The following is a 17435-nucleotide window of genomic DNA, read 5'->3' on the forward strand; positions in this document are numbered from 1 at the left end:
TGACAGGCTCTGATCTCAGCCTCACTGGCCCTGGCACTGGCCTAACCCCTTGGCAGACTCCATTGCCCACCATGGAGGCCCCAGCACTGGCCTTGCCTCATGGCAGACTCTGATCACGGCTTCGCTGGCCCCAGAACCAGCCTCATCCATTGGTGGGACATAAGATATATTGCTGAGGCTGTCTTTGAACCTGTCACCCTCTTATCTCAGTCTCACAAGTACTGGGATTATAGGTGTGCACCACCAGGCCTGGATAAGAATATACTCATCTGTGTGCCTTCCCTTTCCTTCCTTCTTCCCCACTCCTTGTCTCTTTTTTCATCTCCTGTCTTACTTTCCCAGGAATGTGTCACCTTAAGCCTAGTTACATTGAAATCACCTAGGACTAACAAATAATGTCTCTTGATACTCTCAGGGTTGAAGGAACTGATCTTGTTGTCATTCCACACATTTTCCCAGAACCACCTTCTCCCCCTGCATTCAGGACCACCAGCATCAGCCAACTGGCCTGAATATTATTTGCATGCTCTTCTCAGATTGGTTTGTGGAAAGCCACTGGGGAACCTAACCCTCCATCCCCAATTTCCTTTTAAGGCTCCACTTAGTCCATCAGCCTGGGAGTGTAAGACTTGGCTCTGCCTGGATCTTTGCAACAATTCCTCAAAAAAATGTCAATGGGCAATCTCTCCTGTCTTGGGTTTGAAGATCTATACTCAATCATGATGTGGTGGAGAATACCTAATACTCTGAAGCTTAATACAGAAAGATTGCAGGTTTTAGACCAGCCATGGCAACTTATCAAGACCTTGTTTCAAAATTAAAACAAAATAAAATTGGCCATGGTGTGTTGGTCAGAAGTGGAATGCCCCTAGGTGGTTTTCTCTCTCTCTCTCTCTCTCTCTCTCTCTCTCTCTCTCTCTCTCTCTCTCTCTCTCTCTCTCTCTCTCTCTCTCTCTCTCTCTCTCTCTCTTTCTCTCTGCCCTGACATTGCCACTGACAAAATAGTGTAATCTTCAACAAGTCCCAGTACCTCTTTCCCATCTCTATAAAATGGAAATAAATCCTATGATGAAGTCATTTGTCATTTGAAGAATCAGTGCACAGGTATAAAAAATATTTAGAACAGTGCTTTGTGAGCAACTGTGTAATAAATGTCAGCTATTATAGTAATGTCCATTTAAATATTGTGCCAAAATGCTGTTAAGAATTACTACTGCCTAATGAGTTTTGGGATACATGCTGGGAAAATCAACCAAACACAGTTCTGGCTTAGGAATGAAGGATCCTAATGAAGTGTGCTCTTAGGAAAGAAACTTGAACTCGCTAAGCCTTGGGGTCTTCTGTGAGTGGTAACAACCACACTTCATTGTCCTCCCCAGTAGAGTTTGAGATTTGCCAAATGCATGCATTTTTAAAACACCTATTGAGGAAAGGGGTGACATGAGACAGTGATGTCTTGGCAAGCTGTATGATTCATCTGCTGCACCTGAGTTTGGATGCAGCAAAGGCCTACAGAATCTCTGAAGAAGGTGAGCTAAGCAGACACCCTGGGTAGTGCTGACCAGGCCTGCATATTTGATTAACAGAAACTGTCTCGCAAATTTATTGCTACAACTTTTCTGAGGGGTCTTTTAGGGTATCTATCACCATTCTAGAAGAGCACATAATAGTCATACATAGTGCACAAGCTCATAATCTCAGCACTTGAGAGGTTAAGACAGTAGGATCTCAGGTTCAATGGATTTTTTTTTTTTTTTTTTTTTTGGTGCTGGTGGTTGAAATCAAGGGCATTCTATCGCTGAGAAACATTCCTATTCCAATTTTTTATTATTTTTTTTTGAGACAGGATGAGTGCCTTGTTATGGTAATAAATGGTGTCTTGGACTTTTCTCCTTTATTCAACTAAAGTTTGTTGAACAGGAAATTAAAACTTATAGGCATCTTGGTTCAGCTTTAACAAGTCTTTATTACAAAATCGGTAGGGAAAGTGAGGTAGATGATGGCAAATTTTCTCTGTTCAGATATTGGTGAATAAAATAAACCAAACATAATTTCCTTTACAAAGTATTAGAAAAGTTGTTTTTTTTAATGTAGACTTATAGTAAAAATGGAAAAAGAGAAAGTAAGTGATGATGGAGAACAAGACCCAGAGAATTCCTAGTACTTTTGTGAATATTTTAACCAACTCAAATTATTGAAAACACATGCATACCTTATTCCCACTAGTTGCCAAAGTCTCTGGTTATGCATTCTGATGAAGATGAAAACCAAGATGAAAAAAATGAGGAGAGGTATCCATTGTAAGAAAAGAAAATGGAAAAAGATTGAAGCAAATTGCTTCTTTGGGCTGCTGAAAAAATTGGCTTACTACAGTATGGACACTGCTTCTGTGAAGGCCACTCTTGTGAACACTAGGGATGAGGATGAGCACCCTACATCAAACATTTAGATATTGTCCATGAGCTTATAGCACAGTGTGAAGATGTCCATGCAGTTACTGTAGATGACCCCTGCACAGTGCTTGCAAGTGGAATTATACCAAAGTGGCTTCTTTAATTGCTTTAACATGATGAAGATATAAATGCCCAAACCAAAGGCCTCCTGAATACCTTGCATCTGCTGCTGGGAACAGAGACAGCAAAGATATCCTGAAGCTTTTCCTCATAAATCATGACATCAAACCAGGTCTGAAGAATCACATGGAAGAAACTGCCTTTGATATTTCCAGGTGAATAAGTGTCTATAACTACCTCTTTGAAATTGCAGAAGGCTGTACAAATTCTTCACCTCAGTCTTAATGGTCCTCAAATGTAGAGTAACAGGGTGATACATGCCGGAACCAGAGAAACAAGAATTTCCATCCAGCAAACAACTAAGCAAAGAACAAACACTATCTGAAACAGAAGTCAAATCTCAATACATTAGGAATTAAAAATCATCTGTCGGTAATCACACTGAACGTAACTGGCCTCAACTCTCCAATAAAAATTCATAAAATGGCAAAATGGATCATAAACCAGAATCCATGTATCTACTGCTTGCAAGAAACACACCTTACAAGTAAATGTGGTAACAAACTTAAGTTAAAATTAGGCTAGAGCAAGTTAATCCATGCCAATGGAAATTAAAGACAAGCAGGAATAGTAATTATATCAGACAAGTTAGCCTTCAAGCCCAAGCTTATTAGAAGAAATAAAGCAGGTTAGTTTTTACTTATAAAAGAAGAAATTCAACAAGAGGAAATTATAATAACCAATATTTTGTCACAAACATAGGTGAAGCCACCTTCATAAAACAATATCTTTGTGATATTAAGTCACACATAAATATCAATATAATAATATTGGGAGACTTCAGTTCTCACACAGTTAGACCAATCTTCTAAACAAAAGTCAGTAAAGATGCCTCAGACCTAAAGAACACCATCAACCAAATGGAATTATTAGCATATATAGAATATTCTACCCAACTACAGCAGAGTTTACATTTTTCTCACTTGCTCACAGAAACTTCTCAAAATAGATCACATCCTGAGACAAAGTGAGCACTATTAAATTCAGAAATGTGACATATTTCCCTGTGTCTTTTCAGATAATAATGTAATAAAACTAGAAAATAACTATAAGAAGATGCAGAGAAACTATTTAAAAATGTAAAGACTGAACACAACACTGCTGAATAAAGAATGGGTCTTAGAAGAAGTAATCTGTGAAATCAAGATTTTTGAGAAACAAATAATAATATAGATATATCAAAACATCTGGGACACTTTGAAGGCAGTATTAGAGGAAAATTCATAGGACTAAGTGCTCACATAAGAACACACACAAAAAAAATCACTAAATACATAACTTAATGACAAGCCTCAAAGGTCTTGAAAAACAGAAACAATATAATGTCAAAGCCATAGAATACAGGAAATTATTAAAATCAGCGCATAATTCAACAAAGTAGAGAATAAAAAACTATACAGAAAATTCAGAAAACCAAACGTGGTTACTCAAAAATATTAAAAAGATAGATAAATCACTATCCAATCTAACCAAAAGAAGAGAGAATCAACCCAAATTAAGAATATTAGAGATAAAAAATGATAGTACAACTGACAGTGTAGAAATCCATATTTCCAGAAAGTAATTTTAGAAACTATACTCCAACAAACTGAAAATTTATTTCTCTATATAAGAAATTGACAACTTTATAGATAAATACAACCTGCCTAAACTGAGTCAAGAATATATAGAAAATTTAAACCAACCAGTACTAATCAAAGAGATTGAAACAGCAATAAAAACCTACAATTAAAGAAAAGCCCAGGACTGCATGTTTTCCCAAGTAAATTTTATAAAACCTTTATAGAAAGCTAATCCTGATACTCCTCAATCTCTTTCATGATATTGAAAAAAATTAATGGGATTCTCCCAAATGCATTATATGAAACAAACATAACATTAATAACCAAATAAAGACAGCCCAAGAAAAAGAAGCTACAGGCCTATATCACTGATGAACTTGAATGCAAATCTGCTAAACAACATAATAACAACACACATTCAAAACCACATCAAGAAAATCATAAAGCCATGACCAGGTAGGTTTCATCCCAGGGATGCAAAGCTGGTTCAACATATAAAAATCAATCCATGTTATCCATCATATAAACAGAAGTAAAATTAAAAATCACATGATCTTTTCAATAGGCACTGTAAAAGCATTTGACAAAATCCAACATTTATTTATGCTAAAAAGCACTGCAGAGAATCAGAATAGTAAGAACATATCTCAACATCATAAAGGCAATCTACAAAAGGCCCACAGCGAACCTTATTTTAAATGGGAAAAATATTCATGGATTTCCCCTGAAAACAGGAACAAGACAAGGATGTCTATTGTAACAACTTCTTTGCAATATAGTACTTGAGACTGTAGCGAGAGCAATTAGTAAATAAAAGAAATTAAAAGGAGCACAAATAGAAAAAAAAGACCTCAAACTTTCACTATTTGCAGAAGACATGATATTATACTAAGGAGATCCAACAGACTCAACCAAAAGGCCTATAGAATTTATCAACAAATTCAGCAGTGTCTTAATACAAAATAAATCTTAAAAAATTAGAAATATTTCTCTATACCAACCACTAAACCAAGCATGGGAAGAAGGATTGTGGAGGGATTGGGGTGTGGATTAAATAGGAGATAACTGGGTGTTGCGTGCATGTATGTGTGCACAAGTTTTTTTTTTTTATTCCATTATGATGTCTGAATACAATGCATCAATAAAAATGATATGAGAACAAAAAATAAATAAATAAAACCATGCAACTGAAAATAAAAAGAAAATCCAGAAAACACTTCCACTCAGGATTTATCACAAACAATAAAATACTTAAAAATAAATTTAACCAAGGAGGTAAAAAAATGTCTACAAAGAAAATTATAAAAATTATAAAACATTGGAAATCTAAAACAAAGAACTTAACTTAGAATATGGAAAGATCTTCCATGTTCATTGATAGGCAGAATAAATATCATCAAAATTGCCACATTTCCATAAGTGATCAGCACATTCAATTTAATACCCATAAACTTAACAAGATCATTCCTTTCAAACTCAGAATAATCAGTCCTTAAATTTATTTGGAAAAAATACAGAATAGCCAAAGTAGTTCTGAGTAACAAATATCATGCAGGAAGAATTACAATACCTGACTTTACACTACAAAACCATAGTAATTAAAAAAAAAACAACCTCATGTACTTAGTGAGGCTCTCAGTAAATGAGTGAGATAATTTTCCACATAATATATTAAGAAGTAGGTCTGGGAGTATAGCCAGGAGGTAAAAAATTTCCTGAGTCCCACCTCCAGTACCACAAAAATAATATGACCTTAGTCAATCATTATAGTACACACCTGTAACACCAGTACTTGGGAGGCTGAGACAGAAAAAATGCATGTATGAGGCATCCTCTGCAACTTAGTAAATCTGTTAGCAACCTAGTGAGAACTTGTTTCAAAACAAAATTATAGTGGCCTCACAGCACCAGGATTTGGGGAAGAAGATAAAGGAGCTCAAAACCAGAAAAGAAATATGCCATCCTCCTGGCCAAGGGCGCAGAAGCAGTGCCTTATTGCCAGCAGTGGCAGCAAGTTCACTGTGCCTGTGACAGCTCTAGAACAGCACACTCAACAACCCACCAGGCTCCAGAGAAGAAAGGTAAACAAGGAGCTAAAGTGAGCAGATTCGGATTATTTGGGTGTAATGCAGCAGTATTTTCAGTGCAAAGAATGTCTAAAACTCCCAGTGGCCAAGCTCATCACACCCTCCAGGGACTCAGAACAGAGCTCAAAGCAAGAAAAGAAATATGCCAGCCTCACACCTGCTGAGGGAGTGACAGTAACACCATGTTGCCAGGGGCAGCAGCGAGTTCACAATGCCCATGACAGCTGCAGAGAAACACACTCAAAAACCATAAGTGAAATTGTCCCCCTAAAGGAGAAATCCCAGAACTGTACCTCCAGGGACTTGAGCAGCTTTGATAATCTCCCTGGGTCTGAGATTTTGCAGTTCAACCCAGTGAAGGAGTAGTGGTGGCAGAGATACCACACCCTAGTCACAGCTCCCCATGGGAAAACACCCAGCCTGGTAGCCTATTTAACTCCTCAATTAACTCCCTCAATTAACACCCTGGGTCTGAGACTTTGCAATACAATCCAGTAAAAGAGTAGTGGTGACTGAGATTACTACAGACTCGAGATCCAGAGCATTCTAAGTGAAGAGATAGAGACCAAAGGAAGAACCTAGAGAAGGCACCAACTTCCAAAATCATAGGAAAGAGAAATAATGATGGAGAAATGAATGCACACAACCCTACAACATCAGAACCTTTTAACATAGAAATTCAGAGATCTCCATAAGATCAAATCAGGAATATAAGTGTAGAAATAATACAGGACCTTAAAAATTTTAGAGAGAGTTTAACATAAACAAATACAATCTTTGAAGTAAAGTCATGAATTCAAAGTATAAAAAATCGATTAGACAGCATGGAGAATAGAATCTCACTCCTAGAAGATGATCACTACAAAAACCAATGCATAGTTTCTAATTTAGAAAAAAAAAAAAGCCAACAGCAGGAATTTGACATTGAAGAAATATGGGCCCATTTTAAGAGAGCTAACCTAAGAATAATTGGAACAGAAGAGGGAAAAGAAGATGAGACCAAAGGGATCAGTAATCTCTTCAAGGAAGTAATAGCAGAAAATATTCCAAACATAGAGCAAGAGGTTGATACACAGGTCCAGAAAACATATAGAACTTCATTTAGATAATATCAGAGAAGAGGTTTTCCATGCCACGTAATTCTCAAAATGGCCAATATGGAAGCCAAGGAGAGAATCTTAAAGTCAAAAAAAAAAAAAAAAGACCAAGTGACATTCAGAGGCAAACCAATTAGAATCACTCCAGACTTCCCAAACCAACTCATGAAAGCCAGAATGCTTGGAGTAACATATTCTAAACTCTGAAAGAAAACAATTTCCAGGCTAAAATTTTTTACCCAGCAAAACTATCTATCAAATTAGATGGAGAAATAAGAAGCTTCCATGACAAACAGAAACTGAAGAAATTTATATTTTCAGAACCAGCGCTAGAGAAAATACTCAAGGAGATTAACTACAAAGAAGAAATAGGTAATACACACCAGAACAAAAGAAACAAGATTTTCCATCCAGCAGACAACTAACCAAAGAAGAATAAACAGTATCTCAAACAGAAATAAAATCTTAACATGTTAGGAATAAAAAATTATCTCTCAAAATTTATATTGAATGTAAATGGCCTCAACTCCCCAAAGAAAAGACATAGAGTAGCAAAACGGATTAAAAACCAGAACCCATCAATCTGGTGCTTACAAGAAACACATCTTACAAGTAAATATAGAAACAAACTCAAGGTAAAGGGCTGGAGCAAGGTAAACCATGCTAATGAAACTTGAAAGCAAGCAGGAGTAGCAAATATAATATCAGACAAGGTAGACTTAAAACCCAAACTTATTGGAAGAGATAAAGAAGGTCATATTTTACTGAAAAAAGGAAAAATCCAGCATGAAAAAATGACAATTATCAACTTATATGCCCAAAACATAGGTACAGCTTCTTTTGAAAAACAAACTCTTTATGAAGTGAAGTCACACATAAATCCCAATCAATAATACTAGGAGACTTCAACACACCTCTACAACATTAGATCAATCTTGCAGACAAAATGTCAGGAAAAATGTCTCAGAACTAAAAAACACCATTAATCAAATGGACATGTTGAACACATATAGAATATTTAATGCAACTACAGTGGAGTGTACATTTTTCTCAGATATTCAAGGATCCTTCTCCAAAATAGATCACATCCTGGGACACAAAATGAGCACTAACAAATTCAAAAAATGTTACATACTTCCCTGTGTCATTTCAGACCATAATGGAATGAAACTAGATGTCAACTATAAGAAGACTCAGAGAAACAACATAAACATGTGGAGACTGAACTCCACATTTCTGAATGAAGAATGGGTTGTAGAAGATGTAAGAAGTGAAACAAGAAATTTCTAGAAACAAATAAAAATAAAGATATAACATATCAAAACACCTGGGACATGTTGAAGGCAGTATTAAGAGGAAAATATAGCACTGAGTACACACATTAGAAAAACAGAATATCTTCAAATAACTTAATAACACACATCAAAGCTCTTGAAAAGCCGGAAGAATCAAACCGCAAAGCCAATAGAAGACAGAAAATTATTAAAATTAGAGCAGAAGTTAATGAAATAGAGAATAAAAAATACATAATTTCAACAAAAGCAAAAGCTGGTTTCTTGACAAATTTAACAATATAGATAAACCACTAGCCAACCCAACTAAAAAAAAGAGACTACCAACCCAAATTAGAAGATAAGAGATGAAAAGGAGAGATTACTACTGACTGTGGAAATCAAGAGTATTATCAGAAACTACTTTGAAAAACTAAACTGCAACAAAATGGAAAATATGGAGGAAATTGACAACTTCCAATATAAATACAACCTTCCTAAACTGAGTCAAGAAGATATAGAACACTTAAACTAATGAAAAACTATCAAAGAGATTGAAACAGCAATAAAGAGCTTACCATCAAAGAAAAGTGCAGGACCAGATGGTTTTCCAAGTGAATTCTATAAAATCTTTATAAAAGAGCTAACCACAATAATCATCAATCTGTTTTGTGAAATAGAAATAAGTGGGACTCTCAAAAATACATTCTATGAAGCCAACATCACATTAATGACCAAACAAAGTAAAGAAAGTTCTAGGAAGAACTACACACCTATATCTCTGATGAATTTGGATGCAAAACTCTTAAATAAAATACTAGCAACATGCACTCACAACCACATAAAGAAAATTATACACCATGACCAGGTAGGGTTAATCCCATGGATGCAATGCTAGTTCAACATACAAAAATCAATCCATGTAATTCATCATATAAACAGAATCAAAGACAAAAATCACATGATCCTTTCAATAGATGCAGAGAAAGCTTTAGATAAAATCCAACATCCATTTATGATAAAAAAAACACTGCATAGAATTGGAATAGAAGGAATATATCTCAACATCATAAAGGCAGTCTACAACAAGCCCACCACCATCATCATATTAAATGGGGAAAAACTTTAAGAGCCTCTAGCCAGAGCAATAAGGCAAGAAAAAGAAATTTAAAAAGGACAAATAGGAAAAGAAGAACTCAAACTTTCACTACTTGCAGATGAAATGATACTATATAGAGAAAACCCAACAAACTCAACCAAAAGATTTATAGAGCTGATCAACAAATTCAGCAAAGTGTCTGGATACAAAGTCAATCTTAAAAAATCAGAAGCTTTCTGGTACCATAAATACGCTGAAAAAGAAATTCAGAAAACACTTCCACTCAGGATCTCCCACAAAAAATAAAATACTTAGGAATAAATTTAACCAAGGTGGTAAAAGACCTCTACATAAAAAAAATTATAAAACATTGAAAAAAGAAATCAAAGAAGATCTTAGAAGATGGAAAGATTTTCCATGTTCATTTTTTTGCAGAATAAATATCATTAAAACAGTCATCCTTCCAAAAGTGATCTACAGATTCAACACAATGCCCATTAAACTACCAAGATCATTCCTCACAGGCATAGAAAAATCAGTCCTTAAATATATTTGGAATAAAAAAATTCTAGAATATCCAAAGTTGTTCACAGCAAAAAGCAAAACAAAACAAACAAAAACAATGCAGGAAGAATCACAATACCTGACTTTAAACTATACTACAAAGCCATTATAATAAAAAACAGCATGGTACTTGCACAAAAACAGATGCATAGACCAATGGAGCAGAAAAGAAGACCCAGAAACAAGGTCGCACACTTTCAATAGATTTTTTACGAAGGGGGCAAAAACATACACTGGAATAAAGATAACCTGTTCAACAAATGGTGTTGGCAGAACTGGTTAACCATATGCAGAAAACTGAAAATTGATACCACATTCTCACCCTGCACAAGAGTCAATTCAAGATGGATCAAAGACTTGGAAATCAAAACAGAGACCTTGAAGCTCCTCCAAGAGAACATAGGTCCAACACTGCAACACATAAACACAGATAAATACTTTCTCAATAAAACACCAAAGCCACAACAATTTAAGAGGTGAATCAATACATGGGATTTCATGAAACTGAAGAGCTTCTGTTCAGCAAAGGAAACTATCAAGAACCTCAACCAAGAACCAACAGAATGGGAGAAGCTTGTTGCAACCTACCCCACTGATAGAGGACTAATATACAGAATATGCAGAGAACTCAAGAAACTCAACACTAAAAAAACAAATCATTCAATAATAAAATGGGCAAGTGAACTAAATAGACACTTCACAAAAGAAGAAATTCAAATACCCAATGAATGCATGAAGAAATGTTCAACATCATTGGAAATCAGAGAGATGCAAATCAAAACTACCCTGAGATTTCACCTAAATCCAACTTTAGAATGGCAATCATTCAAAACACAAACAACAAATACTGGCAAGGATGTGAAGAAGTGGGAATGCTAAAACATTCTTGGTGGGATTGCAAATTACTGCAACCACTTTGGAAAACAGAATGGAGAATCCTCAGAAGAATGGGAACAAATCTACCATTTCATCCAGCAATACCACTTTTGGGTATCTACCCAAAAGAAAGGCAACAAAACTACCAAACTAATGTATGTATATCTATGTTCATAACTGCACAACTCTCCATAGCCAAACTATGGAACCAGCCAAGTGTCCATAAACATACTAATGGATTACAAAACTGTGGGATATGTACACAATGGAATTTTACTCAGCCACTAAAAAAAAAACTCAATTACATCATTTTCAGGAAAATGGATGAAACTGGAGGACATTATGCTAAGTGAGAGTAGTCAGTCACAAAAAATAAGAAATTAGATGTTTTCCCAAATATGTGAAAGCTAAAGAGAAATGGGTCATAGGAGAAACTCTAGATGAAAAAGAAAATCCTATAGTGGAGCAAACCAGACAACCTAAATGAGGGAATGATGGGGGGGAAGAAGGAAATTCTGTAAAACATGCAATGAACTTAAACATATCGAAGTCAACCACTAAGCCAAGCAAAGGAAGGAGGGATGGGGAGGGAATGGGGTGAGTAGAAGTAAAATCGGTGATGTGTACCTGTATGTACCCACAAGCATTTTACCCCAATATGATGTATGAATATAATGCACCAATAAAAATTTTAAAAAATAAAATACAATTATAAGATAGGTCTGTAGATTTAGATTAGAGATAGACACCCTAGGTTCAATTCCTCAACACCACAAATAATAAAAATATAACAATAATATTATTGTGTGTGTGTATGTGTGTGTGTGTGTGTGTCTGTGTGTGTGTCTGTGTGTGTGTGTGTGTGTGTGTGTGTGTGTGTGTGTGTTTTCTTAGGGATTAAACCAAGGGGCATTCCCTTAGTCCATTTTTGTTTTGAAACAGGCTTTTCTGGGCTGTTGAGAGTCTTGATATTTGCTGTTGCTGTTATTGAAACATCAATCCTTCTCTCTCAACCTCCACAATACTGGGGTTACAGACATCCACCACTGCAATCAATCTGACTCTATTTAATTATGGTTATATTTAAAACTGTGATTCCACATGCCTAAAGAGAAAAAATAATGGTATGTGGTTCTACTAATCGATAACCAAACTCTGTTCACATAGGCTAGTTGTTCTGGCAAAAAAATCCAAAACAACACATGATCTGTGTGGGTATCTTGTACAAGCTTGTAGAACTGAGATAGAGATTAAAAATTCCATTAGAGTTCACTTAGCAGACATGATAAGCATGTTCTGTTTTGGAAATTTATTTGTCATCTCTGTTTTTGCAGGGATAGAGTTAAAAAATTATTAAAAGAGCTGAATTAAGTGTCCTAAGACACATATGAGGAACTGTATAATAATAAAAATGATAGCAAACATTTCTGTAGAGATCACAATGTGCCAGAAACACTCTAATGTTTGGTATAGGTAACTTTTACTCACATAATAAATCTACTATCTAAAATATGACTAGGCATATTTTATAGATCAGATGACTGAAGTTCATAGGATAGAAAACTCAAGGTTACACATATTATGTTTGAATGGAAGATCACAGAATACAGCAAGTCATTTGTCCTGTGTATAATTATATATATTGTATGTTATATATGTAATTATATAAAAATATAATTATATAATATATGAATATATATATATATAATTATATAATATATAATGTAATCCCCATACAGGAATGCTGAGAGAGGAGGATCACCGGTTCAAGGCAAGCCTTAGCAACTTAGCAAGACCTTTCAAAATAAGAAGTAGAAATGGGGCTTGGAATTATATCACTTTTGGATTCAGTCCCAAAGCAAAAAGAAAAGAATATTTAGTCTGCCAATAAAGCAATCAGAATCAAGATAACTCAAATTATATAACTCTCTGTATGTCTAATACATTCTGATTCTCTTGTTGGGAGGATCTTATTTCCAACTTTGTTTAATATTTCTCATTAAAAATTGACCACAAATTATATAGGTGTGTGATCCACCTAAAACTTAATCAAATTGATATAGATAAAAAAAACACATCCTTCTTATCCCTAAGAAAATGCAAACATGAGATGAAAATAAAATGTTTTCTATGGGTATATTTTATTGCACATGAAAGCTTTGCACACTGGGAGACCAACCATGGGATGACACAGCACTCAGCCATAACTGGAAAGGGAGAGGAGGAGGGAAGAGTTGGGGGCTTCCAGAGGAGGTGAGGGAGACAGAGCATTGAAGAAGCACAGGAGCAGGTGGCACTGCAATACATGCACATTTTCATGGTATGGTTGTTGAGAGTGAAGATGGCAATATTTATGATACTGAATTTTTCTGATTTGTCAGTTATTCAGTATATGATTCTAGCCCCCATAGGATGAATAAAGACAAGAAATATATGCAGAATAATGTTGACATAAGATGTGCTTTGTGGGGGGTTCCTGTCATTGGGATCTCATCCAACACTGTCCTTCTCTTCTACATCATCTTCTTTCTGGGGCCCAGGCCCAAGCCCACAAACCTGACTATTGTCCTCTTGGCTTTAATCCACACAATGCTGCTGCTGACCACAGCCTTCATAGTTAATGAAATTCTGGGGTCTGAGAGTTTGGGGGATAAATCATATGTAAATCAGTTATCTACTTGTATGGATTGTGTAAAAGCCTCTCTGTACCACCTACCTGTTAGAAGACATTATTTGTACCTTCTGCCTGTTGAGCATCCACCAGGCCATCATCTTCAGTCCCAGAAGCTCCTGGTTGGCAAAGTTCAAACATAAATCCCCACATCAGAGCTTGCATTGCTTTCTCATTCTCTGGATGTCTAATATATTCATTACTGCTCCTTTTTTAATCTCCATATCATTAATTTTCTGCAATCTGTGTGCTAGAGGACAGTAAATGTTAGACTATCTTTGTCATAGGTAAGTTTTCTTAAGCACAATGTGCTGCTCTCAGAGTTATATTCCATAGCATAACTTATTTGAACACTTGTTTACATAGAAACATTATCATGTACATTTTATGTGTGTGTGTGTGTAATGGTGCTGGGGAGTGACCAGGATACTTTATGTCCAAAATACACCCCCAGCTCTATTTGAATTTTTATTTGGAGACAGGGTGATGCTAAGTCACTGAGGCTGGTTTTGAACCTACAAATTCTCTTGTCTCAGCCTTCCAACTACTGGCATTGCAGGTGTGTGCCACCACACCTGGTCCAAACATTTGCTTTCTCTACTAGACCTACTTATTTGATAGTGTCTGGTGGTTAATTTGGACTGTAAATATGATTAGATGGAAAGATGCCTAGGATAAATGGATTTCTGGGTGTGTTGGGGTGGGGGATTTTTAGAGGCAAGTGGCACAGAGGACAGCACACTTAGGGGAAGACCCCTCTGAACATGGGGAGCACTGAGCACAGGCTGGGGGCCCAGCCAGAACTCACACTGGAAGAAGGAAGAAAGCGCAGGTGATCAAAGGCAGATCCCAGCAAGTGTGTTTCTTGCTATACCTACAGACATCAGACTCCAGTTTTTTTTCAGATTTCCAACATAAACTCTCACCATGGATTCTCCAGGAGCTTCAATAGCTTCAAGTTCAGCCTTGGACTAAGGCTACTTCAAGGATCCCTCTTGTTTTGAGGCTCCAGCTTTTTGTTCTATTTTTGTGTATGGTTGTGGTGGTACTCTGGTTCCTGGAAGCACTTCTACTACCAGGCTATGATTCCAGACCTATTTTATACTTTTTCTTATTTGGAAACAGTGTCTCTTGAGCCAGTGTGCTGGCTTCAAACCTGTGTGATCCTTCTGTCTCTGCCTCTCAAGTGCAGGGATTACAAGTGTGTGCTCAGGGTGACTACTTTGCTGTCTCTGTCAGGCATGAGACTGTTGATTCTCAGGGGCAGCTCCAGGGTCTTGCCCACTTGCACATCCAACCAGCATATCACAAACTCCATGCTACTGCTTTTGATCACATACACCTGGAGGCCGCCAAGGGTCAAGCAGTCAACTGTTCATTCTTTTTTATTGATTGTTTATTGGTTGGTACTGAGAATTGAACTTGGGCACATTCAACCTCCAGATATAGCCCTAGTCCTTTTAACTAAAATATTTAAAAAATTGTATGTGGGGGGGGTATGTACCGAGGATTGAATCCCCTGACACTGTACCTCTAAGCTACATGCCAGCTCTATTTTTTAATTTATTTTAATTTATTTTAATTTATTTTAATTTAAATTTGATACAGGGTCTTCACTAGACAGATGGGAGTTTCACTACTTGCTGAGACTATCCATGAACCTCTGATTCTCCTGCCTCAGACTTCCAAAGATTACAGGTATGTTCCATCATGTCCAGCTTTTTTAACTTTAATACAGATTCTCACTAAATCCCTGGGGCTTTCCTCAAAAGATCCTCCTTTCTCAGCCTCACAAGTACTGTAGTGAGTGGTTGTGCCTGGCCAAGAGCAGCTAATTCCGTATGTGGATCTTATTTGAATGCAACCACACTACATAGCAGGATCTGTTCTGAGAACACAGATAACTCACCTGCCCCTTTAGTTTAATTCCCACTATTATAGGAGTGGGGGAGAAGACAAGGATATCCTGTTGTCCAGTGTCCCAATAACACACAAGAAGGCTGTGCTTGGGTGTGACATGCAACTCCATTCTACACACTACATGAGGTGATAAGGGGGGTGTTGAGCAGTGGGCAGGCCTGGCTTGGGGTGAGGAGCTGCAGGTCATCAGGGACAATGATCAGCTGCAGGTGACATGCCAGCTGTGCCACTGATATATAGAAAGTCCCATATCTTGTGGGGTTAAAAGCCATAAATGGATCAATGTGGGGATGCCTGAACAAGACAAGCTGGCCTCTGGAAGCGCCAGGTTCCCTTTTGCTGTGAATCCATGCTCAATGACCCTGCAGCTTGAAGGTCATACATCTGGGGCTGAGGCTGGTCTTTCTGAATGGCTCTAGGATTCTCTCACTACAGTCCTCTCTAGAACCCCCCCGCTCTGTGGGTGTTGCCCATCTAGTCCTGTGTCCACCTCCCTAGTGGGGTCATGAACTTCTCAAGGTCAGGACAGGGCTGAAACCCTCCTTCCTCATGTTTCCCAAACCCTGGGCACAAGCCTGAGGACAGAAAGGTGATTCTGATGAGGCCTGAGGGCTGGTGACAGGGGCCAGTGTTTCCCAGCCCTAACTTTCCCCACAAGGCCCAAAGCCCAGGGTCTCACCTTCATGTCACCAAAATGTAGCAGGTTCTGGACATCCTGCATATGGATCACACTGAGCTTTGTGCCACTGCCAGTGGACATCACACACTTGATGTTAACTGTGAAAAATTGATGCCTGGATGAAGACCAGTTAAAGGTCCTGCTGCCCCCATGGGCCTGGAAGAAATGAGTAACTTTTATTATTACCTCCAACTTTGAGGACTGACATTCTGCCTGGAGTCAGATGAATCAATCTCAGGACAGTTTACATGTCAATTTCCTTGATTGCTAATGATGTTGTGCATTCACTCATACCTATTGGCCATTTGTGTTTCTTCTTCCAGGCGGTGTGCATTTGGTGTAATTGCCTGTCTTTCTGGGTGTTTTTTATTTAAAAGTAATTTTTAAAAATTTCTTTATATTTTTTTTTAATTTTTTATTGGTGGATTGTATTCATACATCATAGTGGGATACAAAAAAAAAAAAAACTTTTGTAGACCTACATGCACACATCGCCCAGGTAGCCCCCACCCTATCCCCACTCCATTCCCTCCCCATCCCTCCTTCCCATGCTTGGCTTAGTGGTTGACATCTAGTAATATAGCAATTTATCCAAAATTAAAAATGATAATCTCACTAACAGTTTCATTTGTCTGATACAAAGCTTTTGATAACTTAAAGATAACATTTCAATATTTCTTTTTGCTTTCTTTCTTACCAGAGAATATATTTTTAGGTGAAACTATCATATATTTATATATTTATTTTTCAGAAAAAAATCTATCCTAATATGGAATATGGACTCTAAATACCCAAAATGATCTTGAAAAAGAACAAAGCTAGAAGATATATATTTTCTGATTTCAAGCCATATAAAGCTACAATATTTGAATCAGTGTAGTACTGTTATAAAGCAGATATATAAACCATTGGAGTTAAATAAAAGCCTACAGTTAAATTCTTCCATATATTGTCAAGTTATTTTTGACAAGGTTTCCACGAACATTTGGTGGAGGAAATAATAATCTTTTAACTAAATATTATTGAAAAATAATAA

General features: G+C 36.8%; 1 pseudogene across 1 annotated transcript; it reads left to right on the top strand.

Moving 5' to 3' along the window:
• Positions 1–2107: 2107 nt before the first annotated feature.
• LOC308279557 (ankyrin repeat domain-containing protein 49-like) lies at positions 2108–2798 on the top strand (annotated as a pseudogene). Its single transcript has one exon. The product of its transcript is annotated as an ankyrin repeat domain-containing protein 49-like (transcript).
• The last annotated feature ends 14637 nt before the right edge of the window (positions 2799–17435 follow it).

This window comes from Muscardinus avellanarius (genome assembly GCF_963383645.1).
Source record: "Muscardinus avellanarius genome assembly, chromosome: Y".
Lineage (NCBI taxonomy): Eukaryota > Metazoa > Chordata > Mammalia > Rodentia > Gliridae > Muscardinus > Muscardinus avellanarius.